This window comes from Schistocerca cancellata, chromosome 8 (genome assembly GCF_023864275.1).
Source record: "Schistocerca cancellata isolate TAMUIC-IGC-003103 chromosome 8, iqSchCanc2.1, whole genome shotgun sequence".
Classification (NCBI taxonomy): Eukaryota; Metazoa; Arthropoda; class Insecta; order Orthoptera; family Acrididae; genus Schistocerca; species Schistocerca cancellata.
This window is the reverse complement of record NC_064633.1, coordinates 80920591-80946138: the sequence shown is the minus strand read 5'-3', so window position 1 is coordinate 80946138 and position 25548 is coordinate 80920591. Positions and strand designations below refer to the sequence as shown.

The 25548-nt window shown below is 47.5% G+C and overlaps 49 non-coding genes across 49 annotated transcripts; all 49 read right to left on the bottom strand.

Moving 5' to 3' along the window:
- Positions 1-322: 322 nt before the first annotated feature.
- Positions 323-395, bottom strand: Trnar-ucg (transfer RNA arginine (anticodon UCG)). Its single transcript has one exon. It is a non-coding gene; the product is annotated as a tRNA-Arg (tRNA).
- A 548-nt stretch (positions 396-943) lies between these two features.
- Trnat-agu (transfer RNA threonine (anticodon AGU)) lies at positions 944-1015 on the bottom strand. Its single transcript has one exon. It is a non-coding gene; the product is annotated as a tRNA-Thr (tRNA).
- Positions 1016-1333: 318 nt separating this feature from the next.
- Trnak-cuu (transfer RNA lysine (anticodon CUU)) lies at positions 1334-1406 on the bottom strand. The gene has a single exon. It is a non-coding gene; the product is annotated as a tRNA-Lys (tRNA).
- Positions 1407-1845: 439 nt separating this feature from the next.
- Positions 1846-1918, bottom strand: Trnar-ucg (transfer RNA arginine (anticodon UCG)). Its single transcript has one exon. It is a non-coding gene; the product is annotated as a tRNA-Arg (tRNA).
- A 557-nt stretch (positions 1919-2475) lies between these two features.
- Positions 2476-2547, bottom strand: Trnat-agu (transfer RNA threonine (anticodon AGU)). Its single transcript has one exon. It is a non-coding gene; the product is annotated as a tRNA-Thr (tRNA).
- A 318-nt stretch (positions 2548-2865) lies between these two features.
- On the bottom strand, positions 2866-2938 carry Trnak-cuu (transfer RNA lysine (anticodon CUU)). The gene has a single exon. It is a non-coding gene; the product is annotated as a tRNA-Lys (tRNA).
- A 439-nt stretch (positions 2939-3377) lies between these two features.
- Positions 3378-3450, bottom strand: Trnar-ucg (transfer RNA arginine (anticodon UCG)). The gene has a single exon. It is a non-coding gene; the product is annotated as a tRNA-Arg (tRNA).
- Positions 3451-4007: 557 nt separating this feature from the next.
- Positions 4008-4079, bottom strand: Trnat-agu (transfer RNA threonine (anticodon AGU)). Its single transcript has one exon. It is a non-coding gene; the product is annotated as a tRNA-Thr (tRNA).
- Positions 4080-4397: 318 nt separating this feature from the next.
- On the bottom strand, positions 4398-4470 carry Trnak-cuu (transfer RNA lysine (anticodon CUU)). The gene has a single exon. It is a non-coding gene; the product is annotated as a tRNA-Lys (tRNA).
- A 439-nt stretch (positions 4471-4909) lies between these two features.
- Positions 4910-4982, bottom strand: Trnar-ucg (transfer RNA arginine (anticodon UCG)). Its single transcript has one exon. It is a non-coding gene; the product is annotated as a tRNA-Arg (tRNA).
- Positions 4983-5542: 560 nt separating this feature from the next.
- On the bottom strand, positions 5543-5614 carry Trnat-agu (transfer RNA threonine (anticodon AGU)). The gene has a single exon. It is a non-coding gene; the product is annotated as a tRNA-Thr (tRNA).
- A 318-nt stretch (positions 5615-5932) lies between these two features.
- On the bottom strand, positions 5933-6005 carry Trnak-cuu (transfer RNA lysine (anticodon CUU)). Its single transcript has one exon. It is a non-coding gene; the product is annotated as a tRNA-Lys (tRNA).
- Positions 6006-7065: 1060 nt separating this feature from the next.
- Positions 7066-7137, bottom strand: Trnat-agu (transfer RNA threonine (anticodon AGU)). Its single transcript has one exon. It is a non-coding gene; the product is annotated as a tRNA-Thr (tRNA).
- A 318-nt stretch (positions 7138-7455) lies between these two features.
- On the bottom strand, positions 7456-7528 carry Trnak-cuu (transfer RNA lysine (anticodon CUU)). The gene has a single exon. It is a non-coding gene; the product is annotated as a tRNA-Lys (tRNA).
- Positions 7529-7967: 439 nt separating this feature from the next.
- Trnar-ucg (transfer RNA arginine (anticodon UCG)) lies at positions 7968-8040 on the bottom strand. Its single transcript has one exon. It is a non-coding gene; the product is annotated as a tRNA-Arg (tRNA).
- Positions 8041-8603: 563 nt separating this feature from the next.
- Positions 8604-8675, bottom strand: Trnat-agu (transfer RNA threonine (anticodon AGU)). Its single transcript has one exon. It is a non-coding gene; the product is annotated as a tRNA-Thr (tRNA).
- A 318-nt stretch (positions 8676-8993) lies between these two features.
- On the bottom strand, positions 8994-9066 carry Trnak-cuu (transfer RNA lysine (anticodon CUU)). The gene has a single exon. It is a non-coding gene; the product is annotated as a tRNA-Lys (tRNA).
- A 439-nt stretch (positions 9067-9505) lies between these two features.
- On the bottom strand, positions 9506-9578 carry Trnar-ucg (transfer RNA arginine (anticodon UCG)). The gene has a single exon. It is a non-coding gene; the product is annotated as a tRNA-Arg (tRNA).
- Positions 9579-10129: 551 nt separating this feature from the next.
- Positions 10130-10201, bottom strand: Trnat-agu (transfer RNA threonine (anticodon AGU)). Its single transcript has one exon. It is a non-coding gene; the product is annotated as a tRNA-Thr (tRNA).
- A 318-nt stretch (positions 10202-10519) lies between these two features.
- Trnak-cuu (transfer RNA lysine (anticodon CUU)) lies at positions 10520-10592 on the bottom strand. Its single transcript has one exon. It is a non-coding gene; the product is annotated as a tRNA-Lys (tRNA).
- A 439-nt stretch (positions 10593-11031) lies between these two features.
- On the bottom strand, positions 11032-11104 carry Trnar-ucg (transfer RNA arginine (anticodon UCG)). The gene has a single exon. It is a non-coding gene; the product is annotated as a tRNA-Arg (tRNA).
- Positions 11105-11655: 551 nt separating this feature from the next.
- On the bottom strand, positions 11656-11727 carry Trnat-agu (transfer RNA threonine (anticodon AGU)). The gene has a single exon. It is a non-coding gene; the product is annotated as a tRNA-Thr (tRNA).
- A 318-nt stretch (positions 11728-12045) lies between these two features.
- On the bottom strand, positions 12046-12118 carry Trnak-cuu (transfer RNA lysine (anticodon CUU)). The gene has a single exon. It is a non-coding gene; the product is annotated as a tRNA-Lys (tRNA).
- Positions 12119-12557: 439 nt separating this feature from the next.
- On the bottom strand, positions 12558-12630 carry Trnar-ucg (transfer RNA arginine (anticodon UCG)). The gene has a single exon. It is a non-coding gene; the product is annotated as a tRNA-Arg (tRNA).
- A 554-nt stretch (positions 12631-13184) lies between these two features.
- Positions 13185-13256, bottom strand: Trnat-agu (transfer RNA threonine (anticodon AGU)). The gene has a single exon. It is a non-coding gene; the product is annotated as a tRNA-Thr (tRNA).
- Positions 13257-13574: 318 nt separating this feature from the next.
- Trnak-cuu (transfer RNA lysine (anticodon CUU)) lies at positions 13575-13647 on the bottom strand. The gene has a single exon. It is a non-coding gene; the product is annotated as a tRNA-Lys (tRNA).
- A 439-nt stretch (positions 13648-14086) lies between these two features.
- Positions 14087-14159, bottom strand: Trnar-ucg (transfer RNA arginine (anticodon UCG)). The gene has a single exon. It is a non-coding gene; the product is annotated as a tRNA-Arg (tRNA).
- A 554-nt stretch (positions 14160-14713) lies between these two features.
- Trnat-agu (transfer RNA threonine (anticodon AGU)) lies at positions 14714-14785 on the bottom strand. Its single transcript has one exon. It is a non-coding gene; the product is annotated as a tRNA-Thr (tRNA).
- Positions 14786-15103: 318 nt separating this feature from the next.
- Positions 15104-15176, bottom strand: Trnak-cuu (transfer RNA lysine (anticodon CUU)). Its single transcript has one exon. It is a non-coding gene; the product is annotated as a tRNA-Lys (tRNA).
- A 439-nt stretch (positions 15177-15615) lies between these two features.
- On the bottom strand, positions 15616-15688 carry Trnar-ucg (transfer RNA arginine (anticodon UCG)). Its single transcript has one exon. It is a non-coding gene; the product is annotated as a tRNA-Arg (tRNA).
- A 551-nt stretch (positions 15689-16239) lies between these two features.
- Trnat-agu (transfer RNA threonine (anticodon AGU)) lies at positions 16240-16311 on the bottom strand. Its single transcript has one exon. It is a non-coding gene; the product is annotated as a tRNA-Thr (tRNA).
- Positions 16312-16629: 318 nt separating this feature from the next.
- On the bottom strand, positions 16630-16702 carry Trnak-cuu (transfer RNA lysine (anticodon CUU)). Its single transcript has one exon. It is a non-coding gene; the product is annotated as a tRNA-Lys (tRNA).
- Positions 16703-17141: 439 nt separating this feature from the next.
- Trnar-ucg (transfer RNA arginine (anticodon UCG)) lies at positions 17142-17214 on the bottom strand. Its single transcript has one exon. It is a non-coding gene; the product is annotated as a tRNA-Arg (tRNA).
- A 554-nt stretch (positions 17215-17768) lies between these two features.
- Trnat-agu (transfer RNA threonine (anticodon AGU)) lies at positions 17769-17840 on the bottom strand. Its single transcript has one exon. It is a non-coding gene; the product is annotated as a tRNA-Thr (tRNA).
- Positions 17841-18158: 318 nt separating this feature from the next.
- Positions 18159-18231, bottom strand: Trnak-cuu (transfer RNA lysine (anticodon CUU)). Its single transcript has one exon. It is a non-coding gene; the product is annotated as a tRNA-Lys (tRNA).
- Positions 18232-18670: 439 nt separating this feature from the next.
- Trnar-ucg (transfer RNA arginine (anticodon UCG)) lies at positions 18671-18743 on the bottom strand. Its single transcript has one exon. It is a non-coding gene; the product is annotated as a tRNA-Arg (tRNA).
- A 557-nt stretch (positions 18744-19300) lies between these two features.
- On the bottom strand, positions 19301-19372 carry Trnat-agu (transfer RNA threonine (anticodon AGU)). Its single transcript has one exon. It is a non-coding gene; the product is annotated as a tRNA-Thr (tRNA).
- Positions 19373-19690: 318 nt separating this feature from the next.
- On the bottom strand, positions 19691-19763 carry Trnak-cuu (transfer RNA lysine (anticodon CUU)). The gene has a single exon. It is a non-coding gene; the product is annotated as a tRNA-Lys (tRNA).
- Positions 19764-20202: 439 nt separating this feature from the next.
- Positions 20203-20275, bottom strand: Trnar-ucg (transfer RNA arginine (anticodon UCG)). Its single transcript has one exon. It is a non-coding gene; the product is annotated as a tRNA-Arg (tRNA).
- Positions 20276-20826: 551 nt separating this feature from the next.
- Positions 20827-20898, bottom strand: Trnat-agu (transfer RNA threonine (anticodon AGU)). The gene has a single exon. It is a non-coding gene; the product is annotated as a tRNA-Thr (tRNA).
- A 318-nt stretch (positions 20899-21216) lies between these two features.
- On the bottom strand, positions 21217-21289 carry Trnak-cuu (transfer RNA lysine (anticodon CUU)). The gene has a single exon. It is a non-coding gene; the product is annotated as a tRNA-Lys (tRNA).
- Positions 21290-21728: 439 nt separating this feature from the next.
- On the bottom strand, positions 21729-21801 carry Trnar-ucg (transfer RNA arginine (anticodon UCG)). Its single transcript has one exon. It is a non-coding gene; the product is annotated as a tRNA-Arg (tRNA).
- Positions 21802-22355: 554 nt separating this feature from the next.
- On the bottom strand, positions 22356-22427 carry Trnat-agu (transfer RNA threonine (anticodon AGU)). The gene has a single exon. It is a non-coding gene; the product is annotated as a tRNA-Thr (tRNA).
- Positions 22428-22745: 318 nt separating this feature from the next.
- Trnak-cuu (transfer RNA lysine (anticodon CUU)) lies at positions 22746-22818 on the bottom strand. Its single transcript has one exon. It is a non-coding gene; the product is annotated as a tRNA-Lys (tRNA).
- A 439-nt stretch (positions 22819-23257) lies between these two features.
- On the bottom strand, positions 23258-23330 carry Trnar-ucg (transfer RNA arginine (anticodon UCG)). Its single transcript has one exon. It is a non-coding gene; the product is annotated as a tRNA-Arg (tRNA).
- Positions 23331-23881: 551 nt separating this feature from the next.
- Positions 23882-23953, bottom strand: Trnat-agu (transfer RNA threonine (anticodon AGU)). The gene has a single exon. It is a non-coding gene; the product is annotated as a tRNA-Thr (tRNA).
- A 318-nt stretch (positions 23954-24271) lies between these two features.
- On the bottom strand, positions 24272-24344 carry Trnak-cuu (transfer RNA lysine (anticodon CUU)). Its single transcript has one exon. It is a non-coding gene; the product is annotated as a tRNA-Lys (tRNA).
- A 439-nt stretch (positions 24345-24783) lies between these two features.
- Positions 24784-24856, bottom strand: Trnar-ucg (transfer RNA arginine (anticodon UCG)). Its single transcript has one exon. It is a non-coding gene; the product is annotated as a tRNA-Arg (tRNA).
- Positions 24857-25425: 569 nt separating this feature from the next.
- Trnat-agu (transfer RNA threonine (anticodon AGU)) lies at positions 25426-25497 on the bottom strand. The gene has a single exon. It is a non-coding gene; the product is annotated as a tRNA-Thr (tRNA).
- Between the last annotated feature and the right edge of the window lie 51 nt (positions 25498-25548).

Below are 25548 nucleotides of genomic sequence, written 5' to 3'. Positions count from 1 at the left end.
AAAAATTGTCTCCGAAAGGCATCAAATCTGCTTGAAATGATACGTGGCTATCAGCACCATTATTCAACACACATGCTCGACTGTGCGCAGACGCCTGTGGCGTAGCCCTTGGGTCCTGAATCAGATGCAGTAGTTGCAACAAAAACTCTCCTGAACGGCACTGTGCCGAAAATTTCGCTACAGATCACCCTTGTGTTGCTTGTGCTTCAGGTAGACGCCGGTTTTGCAGCCAGGAAGCGGACAGCAGCTACTTTCAACTAGTTTTGCAGTACTCAAACAACACACTAAAACAGCATGCATCTTTTGCAGAACAGGAAAAACTCGACCGTGACAGGATTCGAACCTGCAATCTTCCGATCCGAAGTCCGACGCCTTATCCATTAGGCCACACGGTCACTGGCGCAATATGCTTCCCCACAGACACCTCATTTTCACCATTTGTACACTTGGCGGAATGAATTTCCCATCTTTGACCCAGTTCTCCATCTCAAATTTTAGTACTAAAAGTGCGACGCTACTTCTTGCTGTGTCCCATCGCAAGTTACATTCAAGCCCTTATGACGCTGATCAAACAAGAGGTGGCAAATCAGCTTCAATCGCTTAGTGCCATCTCAGTCGCTTGCGGAAGGTACCTCACCTTAAGTGATACAATGGCGAGTTGTCGCTATTACCAAAGCGCCGCCGCCGACGACGACGACGACGACGATAATCGCGAGGGTCTTTATCAGGGGTAGAAAATACATCACAAGAACTAAGTATTTCACGTCGGCATTCACCGGAGACTGCCAAAAGCAGCAGTGTCTGGTGCCCACTTTAATAGCACCATTCACACTATACATTTGCGAGAGCATTTCTTAAATACCGCACCCATTCATAATTTTTTTTATCCTTGACCGCTTTTTTCGAAAGGGCCACGGTGGGAGGGGCTGTTACAAAATTCATTTGCCTCCTGTGAGGATCGAACTCACGACCTCTGGTTTACTAGACCAGCGCTCTGCCACAGAGCTAAGGAGGCGCCTCCTAGCGCGCTTTTCGGGTACTTTGTTCTTACAGACTAGTGAATCGGAGCCCTTCAGCTCGAAACGCACCGCATGAGCGACCATTATTTGCATTTCGTTAGCACAGCTGCTGCTTTCCTACACATCTCACACCATATCGATGTACAAATTAAATTCCAAAACAAATTTATTTCATTTCAGAGTTACTTTCAGCTTCAAATACCGTTCCTCTGATATTCATCCGAAGCTAGGCATCGTCGTAGCCCGTTACGTTCATCACGCAAGGCTCACGAGAGGGGCGCATGTTGGATCCGCGTAGACACAAAATTTTGAGGCGCCCAGCGTGGGGCTCGAACCCACGACCCTGAGATTAAGAGTCTCATGCTCTACCGACTGAGCTAGCCGGGCTGTACACAAGGGTTACGAGCCATACAATACTGATTTGACCTGCGACCATCTATTGAAGATTCTTTTGACTACAGCTTATTTCCTGCTGCCACAAATCAGCTACAATCCTATTTAATGAAAAATTGTCTCCGAAAGGCATCAAATCTGCTTGAAATGATACGTGGCTATCAGCACCATTATTCAACACACATGCTCGACTGTGCGCAGACGCCTGTGGCGTAGCCCTTGGGTCCTGAATCAGATGCAGTAGTTGCAACAAAAACTCTCCTGAACGGCACTGTGCCGAAAATTTCGCTACAGATCACCCTTGTGTTGCTTGTGCTTCAGGTAGACGCCGGTTTTGCAGCCAGGAAGCGGACAGCAGCTACTTTCAACTAGTTTTGCAGTACTCAAACAACACACTAAAACAGCATGCATCTTTTGCAGAACAGGAAAAACTCGACCGTGACAGGATTCGAACCTGCAATCTTCCGATCCGAAGTCCGACGCCTTATCCATTAGGCCACACGGTCACTGGCGCAATATGCTTCCCCACACACACCTCATTTTCACCATTTGTACACTTGGCGGAATGAATTTCCCATCTTTGACCCAGTTCTCCATCTCAAATTTTAGTACTAAAAGTGCGACGCTACTTCTTGCTGTGTCCCATCGCAAGTTACATTCAAGCCCTTATGACGCTGATCAAACAAGAGGTGGCAAATCAGCTTCAATCGCTTAGTGCCATCTCAGTCGCTTGCGGAAGGTACCTCACCTTAAGTGATACAATGGCGAGTTGTCGCTATTACCAAAGCGCCGCCGCCGCCGCCGACGACGACGACGACGACGATGATAATCGCGAGGGTCTTTATCAGGGGTAGAAAATACATCACAAGAACTAAGTATTTCACGTCGGCATTCACCGGAGACTGCCAAAAGCAGCAGTGTCTGGTGCCCACTTTAATAGCACCATTCACACTATACATTTGCGAGAGCATTTCTTAAATACCGCACCCATTCATAATTTTTTTTATCCTTGACCGCTTTTTTCGAAAGGGCCACGGTGGGAGGGGCTGTTACAAAATTCATTTGCCTCCTGTGAGGATCGAACTCACGACCTCTGGTTTACTAGACCAGCGCTCTGCCACAGAGCTAAGGAGGCGCCTCCTAGCGCGCTTTTCGGGTACTTTGTTCTTACAGACTAGTGAATCGGAGCCCTTCAGCTCGAAACGCACCGCATGAGCGACCATTATTTGCATTTCGTTAGCACAGCTGCTGCTTTCCTACACATCTCACACCATATCGATGTACAAATTAAATTCCAAAACAAATTTATTTCATTTCAGAGTTACTTTCAGCTTCAAATACCGTTCCTCTGATATTCATCCGAAGCTAGGCATCGTCGTAACCCGTTACGTTCATCACGCAAGGCTCACGAGAGGGGCGCATGTTGGATCCGCGTAGACACAAAATTTTGAGGCGCCCAGCGTGGGGCTCGAACCCACGACCCTGAGATTAAGAGTCTCATGCTCTACCGACTGAGCTAGCCGGGCTGTACACAAGGGTTACGAGCCATACAATACTGATTTGACCTGCGACCATCTATTGAAGATTCTTTTGACTACAGCTTATTTCCTGCTGCCACAAATCAGCTACAATCCTATTTAATGAAAAATTGTCTCCGAAAGGCATCAAATCTGCTTGAAATGATACGTGGCTATCAGCACCATTATTCAACACACATGCTCGACTGTGCGCAGACGCCTGTGGCGTAGCCCTTGGGTCCTGAATCAGATGCAGTAGTTGCAACAAAAACTCTCCTGAACGGCACTGTGCCGAAAATTTCGCTACAGATCACCCTTGTGTTGCTTGTGCTTCAGGTAGACGCCGGTTTTGCAGCCAGGAAGCGGACAGCAGCTACTTTCAACTAGTTTTGCAGTACTCAAACAACACACTAAAACAGCATGCATCTTTTGCAGAACAGGAAAAACTCGACCGTGACAGGATTCGAACCTGCAATCTTCCGATCCGAAGTCCGACGCCTTATCCATTAGGCCACACGGTCACTGGCGCAATATGCTTCCCCACACACACCTCATTTTCACCATTTGTACACTTGGCGGAATGAATTTCCCATCTTTGACCCAGTTCTCCATCTCAAATTTTAGTACTAAAAGTGCGACGCTACTTCTTGCTGTGTCCCATCGCAAGTTACATTCAAGCCCTTATGACGCTGATCAAACAAGAGGTGGCAAATCAGCTTCAATCGCTTAGTGCCATCTCAGTCGCTTGCGGAAGGTACCTCACCTTAAGTGATACAATGGCGAGTTGTCGCTATTACCAAAGCGCCGCCGCCGCCGCCGCCGCCGCCGACGACGACGATGATAATCGCGAGGGTCTTTATCAGGGGTAGAAAATACATCACAAGAACTAAGTATTTCACGTCGGCATTCACCGGAGACTGCCAAAAGCAGCAGTGTCTGGTGCCCACTTTAATAGCACCATTCACACTATACATTTGCGAGAGCATTTCTTAAATACCGCACCCATTCATAATTTTTTTTATCCTTGACCGCTTTTTTCGAAAGGGCCACGGTGGGAGGGGCTGTTACAAAATTCATTTGCCTCCTGTGAGGATCGAACTCACGACCTCTGGTTTACTAGACCAGCGCTCTGCCACAGAGCTAAGGAGGCGCCTCCTAGCGCGCTTTTCGGGTACTTTGTTCTTACAGACTAGTGAATCGGAGCCCTTCAGCTCGAAACGCACCGCATGAGCGACCATTATTTGCATTTCGTTAGCACAGCTGCTGCTTTCCTACACATCTCACACCATATCGATGTACAAATTAAATTCCAAAACAAATTTATTTCATTTCAGAGTTACTTTCAGCTTCAAATACCGTTCCTCTGATATTCATCCGAAGCTAGGCATCGTCGTAACCCGTTACGTTCATCACGCAAGGCTCACGAGAGGGGCGCATGTTGGATCCGCGTAGACACAAAATTTTGAGGCGCCCAGCGTGGGGCTCGAACCCACGACCCTGAGATTAAGAGTCTCATGCTCTACCGACTGAGCTAGCCGGGCTGTACACAAGGGTTACGAGCCATACAATACTGATTTGACCTGCGACCATCTATTGAAGATTCTTTTGACTACAGCTTATTTCCTGCTGCCACAAATCAGCTACAATCCTATTTAATGAAAAATTGTCTCCGAAAGGCATCAAATCTGCTTGAAATGATACGTGGCTATCAGCACCATTATTCAACACACATGCTCGACTGTGCGCAGACGCCTGTGGCGTAGCCCTTGGGTCCTGAATCAGATGCAGTAGTTGCAACAAAAACTCTCCTGAACGGCACTGTGCCGAAAATTTCGCTACAGATCACCCTTGTGTTGCTTGTGCTTCAGGTAGACGCCGGTTTTGCAGCCAGGAAGCGGACAGCAGCTACTTTCAACTAGTTTTGCAGTACTCAAACAACACACTAAAACAGCATGCATCTTTTGCAGAACAGGAAAAACTCGACCGTGACAGGATTCGAACCTGCAATCTTCCGATCCGAAGTCCGACGCCTTATCCATTAGGCCACACGGTCACTGGCGCAATATGCTTCCCCACACACACCTCATTTTCACCATTTGTACACTTGGCGGAATGAATTTCCCATCTTTGACCCAGTTCTCCATCTCAAATTTTAGTACTAAAAGTGCGACGCTACTTCTTGCTGTGTCCCATCGCAAGTTACATTCAAGCCCTTATGACGCTGATCAAACAAGAGGTGGCAAATCAGCTTCAATCGCTTAGTGCCATCTCAGTCGCTTGCGGAAGGTACCTCACCTTAAGTGATACAATGGCGAGTTGTCGCTATTACCAAAGCGCCGCCGCCGCCGCCGACGACGACGACGACGACGACGATGATAATCGCGAGGGTCTTTATCAGGGGTAGAAAATACATCACAAGAACTAAGTATTTCACGTCGGCATTCACCGGAGACTGCCAAAAGCAGCAGTGTCTGGTGCCCACTTTAATAGCACCATTCACACTATACATTTGCGAGAGCATTTCTTAAATACCGCACCCATTCATAATTTTTTTTATCCTTGACCGCTTTTTTCGAAAGGGCCACGGTGGGAGGGGCTGTTACAAAATTCATTTGCCTCCTGTGAGGATCGAACTCACGACCTCTGGTTTACTAGACCAGCGCTCTGCCACAGAGCTAAGGAGGCGCCTCCTAGCGCGCTTTTCGGGTACTTTGTTCTTACAGACTAGTGAATCGGAGCCCTTCAGCTCGAAACGCACCGCATGAGCGACCATTATTTGCATTTCGTTAGCACAGCTGCTGCTTTCCTACACATCTCACACCATATCGATGTACAAATTAAATTCCAAAACAAATTTATTTCATTTCAGAGTTACTTTCAGCTTCAAATACCGTTCCTCTGATATTCATCCGAAGCTAGGCATCGTCGTAACCCGTTACGTTCATCACGCAAGGCTCACGAGAGGGGCGCATGTTGGATCCGCGTAGACACAAAATTTTGAGGCGCCCAGCGTGGGGCTCGAACCCACGACCCTGAGATTAAGAGTCTCATGCTCTACCGACTGAGCTAGCCGGGCTGTACACAAGGGTTACGAGCCATACAATACTGATTTGACCTGCGACCATCTATTGAAGATTCTTTTGACTACAGCTTATTTCCTGCTGCCACAAATCAGCTACAATCCTATTTAATGAAAAATTGTCTCCGAAAGGCATCAAATCTGCTTGAAATGATACGTGGCTATCAGCACCATTATTCAACACACATGCTCGACTGTGCGCAGACGCCTGTGGCGTAGCCCTTGGGTCCTGAATCAGATGCAGTAGTTGCAACAAAAACTCTCCTGAACGGCACTGTGCCGAAAATTTCGCTACAGATCACCCTTGTGTTGCTTGTGCTTCAGGTAGACGCCGGTTTTGCAGCCAGGAAGCGGACAGCAGCTACTTTCAACTAGTTTTGCAGTACTCAAACAACACACTAAAACAGCATGCATCTTTTGCAGAACAGGAAAAACTCGACTGTGACAGGATTCGACCCTGCAATCTTCCGATCCGAAGTCCGACGCCTTATCCATTAGGCCACACGGTCACTGGCGCAATATGCTTCCCCACACACACCTCATTTTCACCATTTGTACACTTGGCGGAATGAATTTCCCATCTTTGACCCAGTTCTCCATCTCAAATTTTAGTACTAAAAGTGCGACGCTACTTCTTGCTGTGTCCCATCGCAAGTTACATTCAAGCCCTTATGACGCTGATCAAACAAGAGGTGGCAAATCAGCTTCAATCGCTTAGTGCCATCTCAGTCGCTTGCGGAAGGTACCTCACCTTAAGTGATACAATGGCGAGTTGTCGCTATTACCAAAGCGCCGCCGCCGACGACGACGACGACGACGATAATCGCGAGGGTCTTTATCAGGGGTAGAAAATACATCACAAGAACTAAGTATTTCACGTCGGCATTCACCGGAGACTGCCAAAAGCAGCAGTGTCTGGTGCCCACTTTAATAGCACCATTCACACTATACATTTGCGAGAGCATTTCTTAAATACCGCACCCATTCATAATTTTTTTTATCCTTGACCGCTTTTTTCGAAAGGGCCACGGTGGGAGGGGCTGTTACAAAATTCATTTGCCTCCTGTGAGGATCGAACTCACGACCTCTGGTTTACTAGACCAGCGCTCTGCCACAGAGCTAAGGAGGCGCCTCCTAGCGCGCTTTTCGGGTACTTTGTTCTTACAGACTAGTGAATCGGAGCCCTTCAGCTCGAAACGCACCGCATGAGCGACCATTATTTGCATTTCGTTAGCACAGCTGCTGCTTTCCTACACATCTCACACCATATCGATGTACAAATTAAATTCCAAAACAAATTTATTTCATTTCAGAGTTACTTTCAGCTTCAAATACCGTTCCTCTGATATTCATCCGAAGCTAGGCATCGTCGTAACCCGTTACGTTCATCACGCAAGGCTCACGAGAGGGGCGCATGTTGGATCCGCGTAGACACAAAATTTTGAGGCGCCCAGCGTGGGGCTCGAACCCACGACCCTGAGATTAAGAGTCTCATGCTCTACCGACTGAGCTAGCCGGGCTGTACACAAGGGTTACGAGCCATACAATACTGATTTGACCTGCGACTATCTATTGAAGATTCTTTTGACTACAGCTTATTTCCTGCTGCCACAAATCAGCTACAATCCTATTTAATGAAAAATTGTCTCCGAAAGGCATCAAATCTGCTTGAAATGATACGTGGCTATCAGCACCATTATTCAACACACATGCTCGACTGTGCGCAGACGCCTGTGGCGTAGCCCTTGGGTCCTGAATCAGATGCAGTAGTTGCAACAAAAACTCTCCTGAACGGCACTGTGCCGAAAATTTCGCTACAGATCACCCTTGTGTTGCTTGTGCTTCAGGTAGACGCCGGTTTTGCAGCCAGGAAGCGGACAGCAGCTACTTTCAACTAGTTTTGCAGTACTCAAACAACACACTAAAACAGCATGCATCTTTTGCAGAACAGGAAAAACTCGACCGTGACAGGATTCGAACCTGCAATCTTCCGATCCGAAGTCCGACGCCTTATCCATTAGGCCACACGGTCACTGGCGCAATATGCTTCCCCACACACACCTCATTTTCACCATTTGTACACTTGGCGGAATGAATTTCCCATCTTTGACCCAGTTCTCCATCTCAAATTTTAGTACTAAAAGTGCGACGCTACTTCTTGCTGTGTCCCATCGCAAGTTACATTCAAGCCCTTATGACGCTGATCAAACAAGAGGTGGCAAATCAGCTTCAATCGCTTAGTGCCATCTCAGTCGCTTGCGGAAGGTACCTCACCTTAAGTGATACAATGGCGAGTTGTCGCTATTACCAAAGCGCCGCCGCCGCCGCCGCCGCCGCCGACGACGACGACGACGATGATAATCGCGAGGGTCTTTATCAGGGGTAGAAAATACATCACAAGAACTAAGTATTTCACGTCGGCATTCACCGGAGACTGCCAAAAGCAGCAGTGTCTGGTGCCCACTTTAATAGCACCATTCACACTATACATTTGCGAGAGCATTTCTTAAATACCGCACCCATTCATAATTTTTTTTATCCTTGACCGCTTTTTTCGAAAGGGCCACGGTGGGAGGGGCTGTTACAAAATTCATTTGCCTCCTGTGAGGATCGAACTCACGACCTCTGGTTTACTAGACCAGCGCTCTGCCACAGAGCTAAGGAGGCGCCTCCTAGCGCGCTTTTCGGGTACTTTGTTCTTACAGACTAGTGAATCGGAGCCCTTCAGCTCGAAACGCACCGCATGAGCGACCATTATTTGCATTTCGTTGGCACAGCTGCTGCTTTCCTACACATCTCACACCATATCGATGTACAAATTAAATTCCAAAACAAATTTATTTCATTTCAGAGTTACTTTCAGCTTCAAATACCGTTCCTCTGATATTCATCCGAAGCTAGGCATCGTCGTAACCCGTTACGTTCATCACGCAAGGCTCACGAGAGGGGCGCATGTTGGATCCGCGTAGACACAAAATTTTGAGGCGCCCAGCGTGGGGCTCGAACCCACGACCCTGAGATTAAGAGTCTCATGCTCTACCGACTGAGCTAGCCGGGCTGTACACAAGGGTTACGAGCCATACAATACTGATTTGACCTGCGACCATCTATTGAAGATTCTTTTGACTACAGCTTATTTCCTGCTGCCACAAATCAGCTACAATCCTATTTAATGAAAAATTGTCTCCGAAAGGCATCAAATCTGCTTGAAATGATACGTGGCTATCAGCACCATTATTCAACACACATGCTCGACTGTGCGCAGACGCCTGTGGCGTAGCCCTTGGGTCCTGAATCAGATGCAGTAGTTGCAACAAAAACTCTCCTGAACGGCACTGTGCCGAAAATTTCGCTACAGATCACCCTTGTGTTGCTTGTGCTTCAGGTAGACGCCGGTTTTGCAGCCAGGAAGCGGACAGCAGCTACTTTCAACTAGTTTTGCAGTACTCAAACAACACACTAAAACAGCATGCATCTTTTTCAGAACAGGAAAAACTCGACCGTGACAGGATTCGAACCTGCAATCTTCCGATCCGAAGTCCGACGCCTTATCCATTAGGCCACACGGTCACTGGCGCAATATGCTTCCCCACACACACCTCATTTTCACCATTTGTACACTTGGCGGAATGAATTTCCCATCTTTGACCCAGTTCTCCATCTCAAATTTTAGTACTAAAAGTGCGACGCTACTTCTTGCTGTGTCCCATCGCAAGTTACATTCAAGCCCTTATGACGCTGATCAAACAAGAGGTGGCAAATCAGCTTCAATCGCTTAGTGCCATCTCAGTCGCTTGCGGAAGGTACCTCACCTTAAGTGATACAATGGCGAGTTGTCGCTATTACCAAAGCGCCGACGACGACGACGACGACGACGACGATGATAATCGCGAGGGTCTTTATCAGGGGTAGAAAATACATCACAAGAACTAAGTATTTCACGTCGGCATTCACCGGAGACTGCCAAAAGCAGCAGTGTCTGGTGCCCACTTTAATAGCACCATTCACACTATACATTTGCGAGAGCATTTCTTAAATACCGCACCCATTCATAATTTTTTTTATCCTTGACCGCTTTTTTCGAAAGGGCCACGGTGGGAGGGGCTGTTACAAAATTCATTTGCCTCCTGTGAGGATCGAACTCACGACCTCTGGTTTACTAGACCAGCGCTCTGCCACAGAGCTAAGTAGGCGCCTCCTAGTGCGCTTTTCGGGTACTTTGTTCTTACAGACTAGTGAATCGGAGCCCTTCAGCTCGAAACGCACCGCATGAGCGACCATTATTTGCATTTCGTTGGCACAGCTGCTGCTTTCCTACACATCTCACACCATATCGATGTACAAATTAAATTCCAAAACAAATTTATTTCATTTCAGAGTTACTTTCAGCTTCAAATACCGTTCCTCTGATATTCATCCGAAGCTAGGCATCGTCGTAACCCGTTACGTTCATCACGCAAGGCTCACGAGAGGGGCGCATGTTGGATCCGCGTAGACACAAAATTTTGAGGCGCCCAGCGTGGGGCTCGAACCCACGACCCTGAGATTAAGAGTCTCATGCTCTACCGACTGAGCTAGCCGGGCTGTACACAAGGGTTACGAGCCATACAATACTGATTTGACCTGCGACCATCTATTGAAGATTCTTTTGACTACAGCTTATTTCCTGCTGCCACAAATCAGCTACAATCCTATTTAATGAAAAATTGTCTCCGAAAGGCATCAAATCTGCTTGAAATGATACGTGGCTATCAGCACCATTATTCAACACACATGCTCGACTGTGCGCAGACGCCTGTGGCGTAGCCCTTGGGTCCTGAATCAGATGCAGTAGTTGCAACAAAAACTCTCCTGAACGGCACTGTGCCGAAAATTTCGCTACAGATCACCCTTGTGTTGCTTGTGCTTCAGGTAGACGCCGGTTTTGCAGCCAGGAAGCGGACAGCAGCTACTTTCAACTAGTTTTGCAGTACTCAAACAACACACTAAAACAGCATGCATCTTTTTCAGAACAGGAAAAACTCGACTGTGACAGGATTCGAACCTGCAATCTTCCGATCCGAAGTCCGACGCCTTATCCATTAGGCCACACGGTCACTGGCGCAATATGCTTCCCCACACACACCTCATTTTCACCATTTGTACACTTGGCGGAATGAATTTCCCATCTTTGACCCAGTTCTCCATCTCAAATTTTAGTACTAAAAGTGCGACGCTACTTCTTGCTGTGTCCCATCGCAAGTTACATTCAAGCCCTTATGACGCTGATCAAACAAGAGGTGGCAAATCAGCTTCAATCGCTTAGTGCCATCTCAGTCGCTTGCGGAAGGTACCTCACCTTAAGTGATACAATGGCGAGTTGTCGCTATTACCAAAGCGCCGCCGCCGCCGCCGACGACGACGACGATGATAATCGCGAGGGTCTTTATCAGGGGTAGAAAATACATCACAAGAACTAAGTATTTCACGTCGGCATTCACCGGAGACTGCCAAAAGCAGCAGTGTCTGGTGCCCACTTTAATAGCACCATTCACACTATACATTTGCGAGAGCATTTCTTAAATACCGCACCCATTCATAATTTTTTTTATCCTTGACCGCTTTTTTCGAAAGGGCCACGGTGGGAGGGGCTGTTACAAAATTCATTTGCCTCCTGTGAGGATCGAACTCACGACCTCTGGTTTACTAGACCAGCGCTCTGCCACAGAGCTAAGGAGGCGCCTCCTAGCGCGCTTTTCGGGTACTTTGTTCTTACAGACTAGTGAATCGGAGCCCTTCAGCTCGAAACGCACCGCATGAGCGACCATTATTTGCATTTCGTTAGCACAGCTGCTGCTTTCCTACACATCTCACACCATATCGATGTACAAATTAAATTCCAAAACAAATTTATTTCATTTCAGAGTTACTTTCAGCTTCAAATACCGTTCCTCTGATATTCATCCGAAGCTAGGCATCGTCGTAACCCGTTACGTTCATCACGCAAGGCTCACGAGAGGGGCGCATGTTGGATCCGCGTAGACACAAAATTTTGAGGCGCCCAGCGTGGGGCTCGAACCCACGACCCTGAGATTAAGAGTCTCATGCTCTACCGACTGAGCTAGCCGGGCTGTACACAAGGGTTACGAGCCATACAATACTGATTTGACCTGCGACCATCTATTGAAGATTCTTTTGACTACAGCTTATTTCCTGCTGCCACAAATCAGCTACAATCCTATTTAATGAAAAATTGTCTCCGAAAGGCATCAAATCTGCTTGAAATGATACGTGGCTATCAGCACCATTATTCAACACACATGCTCGACTGTGCGCAGACGCCTGTGGCGTAGCCCTTGGGTCCTGAATCAGATGCAGTAGTTGCAACAAAAACTCTCCTGAACGGCACTGTGCCGAAAATTTCGCTACAGATCACCCTTGTGTTGCTTGTGCTTCAGGTAGACGCCGGTTTTGCAGCCAGGAAGCGGACAGCAGCTACTTTCAACTAGTTTTGCAGTACTCAAACAACACACTAAAACAGCATGCATCTTTTGCAGAACAGGAAAAACTCGACCGTGACAGGATTCGAACCTGCAATCTTCCGATCCGAAGTCCGACGCCTTATCCATTAGGCCACACGGTCACTGGCGCAATATGCTTCCCCACACACACCTCATTTTCACCATTTGTACACTTGGCGGAATGAATTTCCCATCTTTGACCCAGTTCTCCATCTCAAATTTTAGTACTAAAAGTGCGACGCTACTTCTTGCTGTGTCCCATCGCAAGTTACATTCAAGCCCTTATGACGCTGATCAAACAAGAGGTGGCAAATCAGCTTCAATCGCTTAGTGCCATCTCAGTCGCTTGCGGAAGGTACCTCACCTTAAGTGATACAATGGCGAGTTGTCGCTATTACCAAAGCGCCGACGACGACGACGACGACGACGACGACGATGATAATCGCGAGGGTCTTTATCAGGGGTAGAAAATACATCACAAGAACTAAGTATTTCACGTCGGCATTCACCGGAGACTGCCAAAAGCAGCAGTGTCTGGTGCCCACTTTAATAGCACCATTCACACTATACATTTGCGAGAGCATTTCTTAAATACCGCACCCATTCATAATTTTTTTTATCCTTGACCGCTTTTTTCGAAAGGGCCACGGTGGGAGGGGCTGTTACAAAATTCATTTGCCTCCTGTGAGGATCGAACTCACGACCTCTGGTTTACTAGACCAGCGCTCTGCCACAGAGCTAAGTAGGCGCCTCCTAGCGCGCTTTTCGGGTACTTTGTTCTTACAGACTAGTGAATCGGAGCCCTTCAGCTCGAAACGCACCGCATGAGCGACCATTATTTGCATTTCGTTGGCACAGCTGCTGCTTTCCTACACATCTCACACCATATCGATGTACAAATTAAATTCCAAAACAAATTTATTTCATTTCAGAGTTACTTTCAGCTTCAAATACCGTTCCTCTGATATTCATCCGAAGCTAGGCATCGTCGTAACCCGTTACGTTCATCACGCAAGGCTCACGAGAGGGGCGCATGTTGGATCCGCGTAGACACAAAATTTTGAGGCGCCCAGCGTGGGGCTCGAACCCACGACCCTGAGATTAAGAGTCTCATGCTCTACCGACTGAGCTAGCCGGGCTGTACACAAGGGTTACGAGCCATACAATACTGATTTGACCTGCGACCATCTATTGAAGATTCTTTTGACTACAGCTTATTTCCTGCTGCCACAAATCAGCTACAATCCTATTTAATGAAAAATTGTCTCCGAAAGGCATCAAATCTGCTTGAAATGATACGTGGCTATCAGCACCATTATTCAACACACATGCTCGACTGTGCGCAGACGCCTGTGGCGTAGCCCTTGGGTCCTGAATCAGATGCAGTAGTTGCAACAAAAACTCTCCTGAACGGCACTGTGCCGAAAATTTCGCTACAGATCACCCTTGTGTTGCTTGTGCTTCAGGTAGACGCCGGTTTTGCAGCCAGGAAGCGGACAGCAGCTACTTTCAACTAGTTTTGCAGTACTCAAACAACACACTAAAACAGCATGCATCTTTTGCAGAACAGGAAAAACTCGACCGTGACAGGATTCGAACCTGCAATCTTCCGATCCGAAGTCCGACGCCTTATCCATTAGGCCACACGGTCACTGGCGCAATATGCTTCCCCACACACACCTCATTTTCACCATTTGTACACTTGGCGGAATGAATTTCCCATCTTTGACCCAGTTCTCCATCTCAAATTTTAGTACTAAAAGTGCGACGCTACTTCTTGCTGTGTCCCATCGCAAGTTACATTCAAGCCCTTATGACGCTGATCAAACAAGAGGTGGCAAATCAGCTTCAATCGCTTAGTGCCATCTCAGTCGCTTGCGGAAGGTACCTCACCTTAAGTGATACAATGGCGAGTTGTCGCTATTACCAAAGCGCCGACGACGACGACGACGACGACGACGACGATGATAATCGCGAGGGTCTTTATCAGGGGTAGAAAATACATCACAAGAACTAAGTATTTCACGTCGGCATTCACCGGAGACTGCCAAAAGCAGCAGTGTCTGGTGCCCACTTTAATAGCACCATTCACACTATACATTTGCGAGAGCATTTCTTAAATACCGCACCCATTCATAATTTTTTTTATCCTTGACCGCTTTTTTCGAAAGGGCCACGGTGGGAGGGGCTGTTACAAAATTCATTTGCCTCCTGTGAGGATCGAACTCACGACCTCTGGTTTACTAGACCAGCGCTCTGCCACAGAGCTAAGTAGGCGCCTCCTAGCGCGCTTTTCGGGTACTTTGTTCTTACAGACTAGTGAATCGGAGCCCTTCAGCTCGAAACGCACCGCATGAGCGACCATTATTTGCATTTCGTTGGCACAGCTGCTGCTTTCCTACACATCTCACACCATATCGATGTACAAATTAAATTCCAAAACAAATTTATTTCATTTCAGAGTTACTTTCAGCTTCAAATACCGTTCCTCTGATATTCATCCGAAGCTAGGCATCGTCGTAACCCGTTACGTTCATCACGCAAGGCTCACGAGAGGGGCGCATGTTGGATCCGCGTAGACACAAAATTTTGAGGCGCCCAGCGTGGGGCTCGAACCCACGACCCTGAGATTAAGAGTCTCATGCTCTACCGACTGAGCTAGCCGGGCTGTACACAAGGGTTACGAGCCATACAATACTGATTTGACCTGCGACCATCTATTGAAGATTCTTTTGACTACAGCTTATTTCCTGCTGCCACAAATCAGCTACAATCCTATTTAATGAAAAATTGTCTCCGAAAGGCATCAAATCTGCTTGAAATGATACGTGGCTATCAGCACCATTATTCAACACACATGCTCGACTGTGCGCAGACGCCTGTGGCGTAGCCCTTGGGTCCTGAATCAGATGCAGTAGTTGCAACAAAAACTCTCCTGAACGGCACTGTGCCGAAAATTTCGCTACAGATCACCCTTGTGTTGCTTGTGCTTCAGGTAGACGCCGGTTTTGCAGCCAGGAAGCGGACAGCAGCTACTTTCAACTAGTTTTGCAGTACTCAAACAACACACTAAAACAGCATGCATCTTTTTCAGAACAGGAAAAACTCGACTGTGACAGGATTCGAACCTGCAATCTTCCGATCCGAAGTCCGACGCCTTATCCATTAGGCCACACGGTCACTGGCGCAATATGCTTCCCCACACACACCTCATTTTCACCATTTGTACACTTGGCGGAATGAATTTCCCATCTTTGACCCAGTTCTCCATCTCAAATTTTAGTACTAAAAGTGCGACGCTACTTCTTGCTGTGTCCCATCGCAAGTTACATTCAAGCCCTTATGACGCTGATCAAACAAGAGGTGGCAAATCAGCTTCAATCGCTTAGTGCCATCTCAGTCGCTTGCGGAAGGTACCTCACCTTAAGTGATACAATGGCGAGTTGTCGCTATTACCAAAGCGCCGCCGCCGCCGACGACGACGACGACGATGATAATCGCGAGGGTCTTTATCAGGGGTAGAAAATACATCACAAGAACTAAGTATTTCACGTCGGCATTCACCGGAGACTGCCAAAAGCAGCAGTGTCTGGTGCCCACTTTAATAGCACCATTCACACTATACATTTGCGAGAGCATTTCTTAAATACCGCACCCATTCATAATTTTTTTTATCCTTGACCGCTTTTTTCGAAAGGGCCACGGTGGGAGGGGCTGTTACAAAATTCATTTGCCTCCTGTGAGGATCGAACTCACGACCTCTGGTTTACTAGACCAGCGCTCTGCCACAGAGCTAAGGAGGCGCCTCCTAGCGCGCTTTTCGGGTACTTTGTTCTTACAGACTAGTGAATCGGAGCCCTTCAGCTCGAAACGCACCGCATGAGCGACCATTATTTGCATTTCGTTAGCACAGCTGCTGCTTTCCTACACATCTCACACCATATCGATGTACAAATTAAATTCCAAAACAAATTTATTTCATTTCAGAGTTACTTTCAGCTTCAAATACCGTTCCTCTGATATTCATCCGAAGCTAGGCATCGTCGTAACCCGTTACGTTCATCACGCAAGGCTCACGAGAGGGGCGCATGTTGGATCCGCGTAGACACAAAATTTTGAGGCGCCCAGCGTGGGGCTCGAACCCACGACCCTGAGATTAAGAGTCTCATGCTCTACCGACTGAGCTAGCCGGGCTGTACACAAGGGTTACGAGCCATACAATACTGATTTGACCTGCGACCATCTATTGAAGATTCTTTTGACTACAGCTTATTTCCTGCTGCCACAAATCAGCTACAATCCTATTTAATGAAAAATTGTCTCCGAAAGGCATCAAATCTGCTTGAAATGATACGTGGCTATCAGCACCATTATTCAACACACATGCTCGACTGTGCGCAGACGCCTGTGGCGTAGCCCTTGGGTCCTGAATCAGATGCAGTAGTTGCAACAAAAACTCTCCTGAACGGCACTGTGCCGAAAATTTCGCTACAGATCACCCTTGTGTTGCTTGTGCTTCAGGTAGACGCCGGTTTTGCAGCCAGGAAGCGGACAGCAGCTACTTTCAACTAGTTTTGCAGTACTCAAACAACACACTAAAACAGCATGCATCTTTTGCAGAACAGGAAAAACTCGACCGTGACAGGATTCGAACCTGCAATCTTCCGATCCGAAGTCCGACGCCTTATCCATTAGGCCACACGGTCACTGGCGCAATATGCTTCCCCACACACACCTCATTTTCACCATTTGTACACTTGGCGGAATGAATTTCCCATCTTTGACCCAGTTCTCCATCTCAAATTTTAGTACTAAAAGTGCGACGCTACTTCTTGCTGTGTCCCATCGCAAGTTACATTCAAGCCCTTATGACGCTGATCAAACAAGAGGTGGCAAATCAGCTTCAATCGCTTAGTGCCATCTCAGTCGCTTGCGGAAGGTACCTCACCTTAAGTGATACAATGGCGAGTTGTCGCTATTACCAAAGCGCCGACGACGACGACGACGACGACGACGACGATGATAATCGCGAGGGTCTTTATCAGGGGTAGAAAATACATCACAAGAACTAAGTATTTCACGTCGGCATTCACCGGAGACTGCCAAAAGCAGCAGTGTCTGGTGCCCACTTTAATAGCACCATTCACACTATACATTTGCGAGAGCATTTCTTAAATACCGCACCCATTCATAATTTTTTTTATCCTTGACCGCTTTTTTCGAAAGGGCCACGGTGGGAGGGGCTGTTACAAAATTCATTTGCCTCCTGTGAGGATCGAACTCACGACCTCTGGTTTACTAGACCAGCGCTCTGCCACAGAGCTAAGTAGGCGCCTCCTAGCGCGCTTTTCGGGTACTTTGTTCTTACAGACTAGTGAATCGGAGCCCTTCAGCTCGAAACGCACCGCATGAGCGACCATTATTTGCATTTCGTTGGCACAGCTGCTGCTTTCCTACACATCTCACACCATATCGATGTACAAATTAAATTCCAAAACAAATTTATTTCATTTCAGAGTTACTTTCAGCTTCAAATACCGTTCCTCTGATATTCATCCGAAGCTAGGCATCGTCGTAACCCGTTACGTTCATCACGCAAGGCTCACGAGAGGGGCGCATGTTGGATCCGCGTAGACACAAAATTTTGAGGCGCCCAGCGTGGGGCTCGAACCCACGACCCTGAGATTAAGAGTCTCATGCTCTACCGACTGAGCTAGCCGGGCTGTACACAAGGGTTACGAGCCATACAATACTGATTTGACCTGCGACCATCTATTGAAGATTCTTTTGACTACAGCTTATTTCCTGCTGCCACAAATCAGCTACAATCCTATTTAATGAAAAATTGTCTCCGAAAGGCATCAAATCTGCTTGAAATGATACGTGGCTATCAGCACCATTATTCAACACACATGCTCGACTGTGCGCAGACGCCTGTGGCGTAGCCCTTGGGTCCTGAATCAGATGCAGTAGTTGCAACAAAAACTCTCCTGAACGGCACTGTGCCGAAAATTTCGCTACAGATCACCCTTGTGTTGCTTGTGCTTCAGGTAGACGCCGGTTTTGCAGCCAGGAAGCGGACAGCAGCTACTTTCAACTAGTTTTGCAGTACTCAAACAACACACTAAAACAGCATGCATCTTTTTCAGAACAGGAAAAACTCGACTGTGACAGGATTCGAACCTGCAATCTTCCGATCCGAAGTCCGACGCCTTATCCATTAGGCCACACGGTCACTGGCGCAATATGCTTCCCCACACACACCTCATTTTCACCATTTGTACACTTGGCGGAATGAATTTCCCATCTTTGACCCAGTTCTCCATCTCAAATTTTAGTACTAAAAGTGCGACGCTACTTCTTGCTGTGTCCCATCGCAAGTTACATTCAAGCCCTTATGACGCTGATCAAACAAGAGGTGGCAAATCAGCTTCAATCGCTTAGTGCCATCTCAGTCGCTTGCGGAAGGTACCTCACCTTAAGTGATACAATGGCGAGTTGTCGCTATTACCAAAGCGCCGCCGCCGCCGCCGCCGCCGACGACGACGACGATGATAATCGCGAGGGTCTTTATCAGGGGTAGAAAATACATCACAAGAACTAAGTATTTCACGTCGGCATTCACCGGAGACTGCCAAAAGCAGCAGTGTCTGGTGCCCACTTTAATAGCACCATTCACACTATACATTTGCGAGAGCATTTCTTAAATACCGCACCCATTCATAATTTTTTTTATCCTTGACCGCTTTTTTCGAAAGGGCCACGGTGGGAGGGGCTGTTACAAAATTCATTTGCCTCCTGTGAGGATCGAACTCACGACCTCTGGTTTACTAGACCAGCGCTCTGCCACAGAGCTAAGGAGGCGCCTCCTAGCGCGCTTTTCGGGTACTTTGTTCTTACAGACTAGTGAATCGGAGCCCTTCAGCTCGAAACGCACCGCATGAGCGACCATTATTTGCATTTCGTTAGCACAGCTGCTGCTTTCCTACACATCTCACACCATATCGATGTACAAATTAAATTCCAAAACAAATTTATTTCATTTCAGAGTTACTTTCAGCTTCAAATACCGTTCCTCTGATATTCATCCGAAGCTAGGCATCGTCGTAACCCGTTACGTTCATCACGCAAGGCTCACGAGAGGGGCGCATGTTGGATCCGCGTAGACACAAAATTTTGAGGCGCCCAGCGTGGGGCTCGAACCCACGACCCTGAGATTAAGAGTCTCATGCTCTACCGACTGAGCTAGCCGGGCTGTACACAAGGGTTACGAGCCATACAATACTGATTTGACCTGCGACCATCTATTGAAGATTCTTTTGACTACAGCTTATTTCCTGCTGCCACAAATCAGCTACAATCCTATTTAATGAAAAATTGTCTCCGAAAGGCATCAAATCTGCTTGAAATGATACGTGGCTATCAGCACCATTATTCAACACACATGCTCGACTGTGCGCAGACGCCTGTGGCGTAGCCCTTGGGTCCTGAATCAGATGCAGTAGTTGCAACAAAAACTCTCCTGAACGGCACTGTGCCGAAAATTTCGCTACAGATCACCCTTGTGTTGCTTGTGCTTCAGGTAGACGCCGGTTTTGCAGCCAGGAAGCGGACAGCAGCTACTTTCAACTAGTTTTGCAGTACTCAAACAACACACTAAAACAGCATGCATCTTTTGCAGAACAGGAAAAACTCGACCGTGACAGGATTCGAACCTGCAATCTTCCGATCCGAAGTCCGACGCCTTATCCATTAGGCCACACGGTCACTGGCGCAATATGCTTCCCCACACACACCTCATTTTCACCATTTGTACACTTGGCGGAATGAATTTCCCATCTTTGACCCAGTTCTCCATCTCAAATTTTAGTACTAAAAGTGCGACGCTACTTCTTGCTGTGTCCCATCGCAAGTTACATTCAAGCCCTTATGACGCTGATCAAACAAGAGGTGGCAAATCAGCTTCAATCGCTTAGTGCCATCTCAGTCGCTTGCGGAAGGTACCTCACCTTAAGTGATACAATGGCGAGTTGTCGCTATTACCAAAGCGCCGCCGCCGCCGACGACGACGACGACGATGATAATCGCGAGGGTCTTTATCAGGGGTAGAAAATACATCACAAGAACTAAGTATTTCACGTCGGCATTCACCGGAGACTGCCAAAAGCAGCAGTGTCTGGTGCCCACTTTAATAGCACCATTCACACTATACATTTGCGAGAGCATTTCTTAAATACCGCACCCATTCATAATTTTTTTTATCCTTGACCGCTTTTTTCGAAAGGGCCACGGTGGGAGGGGCTGTTACAAAATTCATTTGCCTCCTGTGAGGATCGAACTCACGACCTCTGGTTTACTAGACCAGCGCTCTGCCACAGAGCTAAGGAGGCGCCTCCTAGCGCGCTTTTCGGGTACTTTGTTCTTACAGACTAGTGAATCGGAGCCCTTCAGCTCGAAACGCACCGCATGAGCGACCATTATTTGCATTTCGTTAGCACAGCTGCTGCTTTCCTACACATCTCACACCATATCGATGTACAAATTAAATTCCAAAACAAATTTATTTCATTTCAGAGTTACTTTCAGCTTCAAATACCGTTCCTCTGATATTCATCCGAAGCTAGGCATCGTCGTAACCCGTTACGTTCATCACGCAAGGCTCACGAGAGGGGCGCATGTTGGATCCGCGTAGACACAAAATTTTGAGGCGCCCAGCGTGGGGCTCGAACCCACGACCCTGAGATTAAGAGTCTCATGCTCTACCGACTGAGCTAGCCGGGCTGTACACAAGGGTTACGAGCCATACAATACTGATTTGACCTGCGACCATCTATTGAAGATTCTTTTGACTACAGCTTATTTCCTGCTGCCACAAATCAGCTACAATCCTATTTAATGAAAAATTGTCTCCGAAAGGCATCAAATCTGCTTGAAATGATACGTGGCTATCAGCACCATTATTCAACACACATGCTCGACTGTGCGCAGACGCCTGTGGCGTAGCCCTTGGGTCCTGAATCAGATGCAGTAGTTGCAACAAAAACTCTCCTGAACGGCACTGTGCCGAAAATTTCGCTACAGATCACCCTTGTGTTGCTTGTGCTTCAGGTAGACGCCGGTTTTGCAGCCAGGAAGCGGACAGCAGCTACTTTCAACTAGTTTTGCAGTACTCAAACAACACACTAAAACAGCATGCATCTTTTGCAGAACAGGAAAAACTCGACCGTGACAGGATTCGAACCTGCAATCTTCCGATCCGAAGTCCGACGCCTTATCCATTAGGCCACACGGTCACTGGCGCAATATGCTTCCCCACACACACCTCATTTTCACCATTTGTACACTTGGCGGAATGAATTTCCCATCTTTGACCCAGTTCTCCATCTCAAATTTTAGTACTAAAAGTGCGACGCTACTTCTTGCTGTGTCCCATCGCAAGTTACATTCAAGCCCTTATGACGCTGATCAAACAAGAGGTGGCAAATCAGCTTCAATCGCTTAGTGCCATCTCAGTCGCTTGCGGAAGGTACCTCACCTTAAGTGATACAATGGCGAGTTGTCGCTATTACCAAAGCGCCGACGACGACGACGACGACGACGACGACGATGATAATCGCGAGGGTCTTTATCAGGGGTAGAAAATACATCACAAGAACTAAGTATTTCACGTCGGCATTCACCGGAGACTGCCAAAAGCAGCAGTGTCTGGTGCCCACTTTAATAGCACCATTCACACTATACATTTGCGAGAGCATTTCTTAAATACCGCACCCATTCATAATTTTTTTTATCCTTGACCGCTTTTTTCGAAAGGGCCACGGTGGGAGGGGCTGTTACAAAATTCATTTGCCTCCTGTGAGGATCGAACTCACGACCTCTGGTTTACTAGACCAGCGCTCTGCCACAGAGCTAAGTAGGCGCCTCCTAGCGCGCTTTTCGGGTACTTTGTTCTTACAGACTAGTGAATCGGAGCCCTTCAGCTCGAAACGCACCGCATGAGCGACCATTATTTGCATTTCGTTGGCACAGCTGCTGCTTTCCTACACATCTCACACCATATCGATGTACAAATTAAATTCCAAAACAAATTTATTTCATTTCAGAGTTACTTTCAGCTTCAAATACCGTTCCTCTGATATTCATCCGAAGCTAGGCATCGTCGTAACCCGTTACGTTCATCACGCAAGGCTCACGAGAGGGGCGCATGTTGGATCCGCGTAGACACAAAATTTTGAGGCGCCCAGCGTGGGGCTCGAACCCACGACCCTGAGATTAAGAGTCTCATGCTCTACCGACTGAGCTAGCCGGGCTGTACACAAGGGTTACGAGCCATACAATACTGATTTGACCTGCGACCATCTATTGAAGATTCTTTTGACTACAGCTTATTTCCTGCTGCCACAAATCAGCTACAATCCTATTTAATGAAAAATTGTCTCCGAAAGGCATCAAATCTGCTTGAAATGATACGTGGCTATCAGCACCATTATTCAACACACATGCTCGACTGTGCGCAGACGCCTGTGGCGTAGCCCTTGGGTCCTGAATCAGATGCAGTAGTTGCAACAAAAACTCTCCTGAACGGCACTGTGCCGAAAATTTCGCTACAGATCACCCTTGTGTTGCTTGTGCTTCAGGTAGACGCCGGTTTTGCAGCCAGGAAGCGGACAGCAGCTACTTTCAACTAGTTTTGCAGTACTCAAACAACACACTAAAACAGCATGCATCTTTTTCAGAACAGGAAAAACTCGACTGTGACAGGATTCGAACCTGCAATCTTCCGATCCGAAGTCCGACGCCTTATCCATTAGGCCACACGGTCACTGGCGCAATATGCTTCCCCACACACACCTCATTTTCACCATTTGTACACTTGGCGGAATGAATTTCCCATCTTTGACCCAGTTCTCCATCTCAAATTTTAGTACTAAAAGTGCGACGCTACTTCTTGCTGTGTCCCATCGCAAGTTACATTCAAGCCCTTATGACGCTGATCAAACAAGAGGTGGCAAATCAGCTTCAATCGCTTAGTGCCATCTCAGTCGCTTGCGGAAGGTACCTCACCTTAAGTGATACAATGGCGAGTTGTCGCTATTACCAAAGCGCCGCCGCCGCCGCCGACGACGACGACGATGATAATCGCGAGGGTCTTTATCAGGGGTAGAAAATACATCACAAGAACTAAGTATTTCACGTCGGCATTCACCGGAGACTGCCAAAAGCAGCAGTGTCTGGTGCCCACTTTAATAGCACCATTCACACTATACATTTGCGAGAGCATTTCTTAAATACCGCACCCATTCATAATTTTTTTTATCCTTGACCGCTTTTTTCGAAAGGGCCACGGTGGGAGGGGCTGTTACAAAATTCATTTGCCTCCTGTGAGGATCGAACTCACGACCTCTGGTTTACTAGACCAGCGCTCTGCCACAGAGCTAAGGAGGCGCCTCCTAGCGCGCTTTTCGGGTACTTTGTTCTTACAGACTAGTGAATCGGAGCCCTTCAGCTCGAAACGCACCGCATGAGCGACCATTATTTGCATTTCGTTAGCACAGCTGCTGCTTTCCTACACATCTCACACCATATCGATGTACAAATTAAATTCCAAAACAAATTTATTTCATTTCAGAGTTACTTTCAGCTTCAAATACCGTTCCTCTGATATTCATCCGAAGCTAGGCATCGTCGTAACCCGTTACGTTCATCACGCAAGGCTCACGAGAGGGGCGCATGTTGGATCCGCGTAGACACAAAATTTTGAGGCGCCCAGCGTGGGGCTCGAACCCACGACCCTGAGATTAAGAGTCTCATGCTCTACCGACTGAGCTAGCCGGGCTGTACACAAGGGTTACGAGCCATACAATACTGATTTGACCTGCGACCATCTATTGAAGATTCTTTTGACTACAGCTTATTTCCTGCTGCCACAAATCAGCTACAATCCTATTTAATGAAAAATTGTCTCCGAAAGGCATCAAATCTGCTTGAAATGATACGTGGCTATCAGCACCATTATTCAACACACATGCTCGACTGTGCGCAGACGCCTGTGGCGTAGCCCTTGGGTCCTGAATCAGATGCAGTAGTTGCAACAAAAACTCTCCTGAACGGCACTGTGCCGAAAATTTCGCTACAGATCACCCTTGTGTTGCTTGTGCTTCAGGTAGACGCCGGTTTTGCAGCCAGGAAGCGGACAGCAGCTACTTTCAACTAGTTTTGCAGTACTCAAACAACACACTAAAACAGCATGCATCTTTTGCAGAACAGGAAAAACTCGACCGTGACAGGATTCGAACCTGCAATCTTCCGATCCGAAGTCCGACGCCTTATCCATTAGGCCACACGGTCACTGGCGCAATATGCTTCCCCACACACACCTCATTTTCACCATTTGTACACTTGGCGGAATGAATTTCCCATCTTTGACCCAGTTCTCCATCTCAAATTTTAGTACTAAAAGTGCGACGCTACTTCTTGCTGTGTCCCATCGCAAGTTACATTCAAGCCCTTATGACGCTGATCAAACAAGAGGTGGCAAATCAGCTTCAATCGCTTAGTGCCATCTCAGTCGCTTGCGGAAGGTACCTCACCTTAAGTGATACAATGGCGAGTTGTCGCTATTACCAAAGCGCCGCCGCCGCCGCCGCCGCCGACGACGACGACGACGACGACGACGATGATAATCGCGAGGGTCTTTATCAGGGGTAGAAAATACATCACAAGAACTAAGTATTTCACGTCGGCATTCACCGGAGACTGCCAAAAGCAGCAGTGTCTGGTGCCCACTTTAATAGCACCATTCACACTATACATTTGCGAGAGCATTTCTTAAATACCGCACCCATTCATAATTTTTTTTATCCTTGACCGCTTTTTTCGAAAGGGCCACGGTGGGAGGGGCTGTTACAAAATTCATTTGCCTCCTGTGAGGATCGAACTCACGACCTCTGGTTTACTAGACCAGCGCTCTGCCACTGAGCTAAGGAGGCGCCTCCTAGCGCGCTTTTCGGGTACTTTGTTCTTACAGACTAGTGAATCGG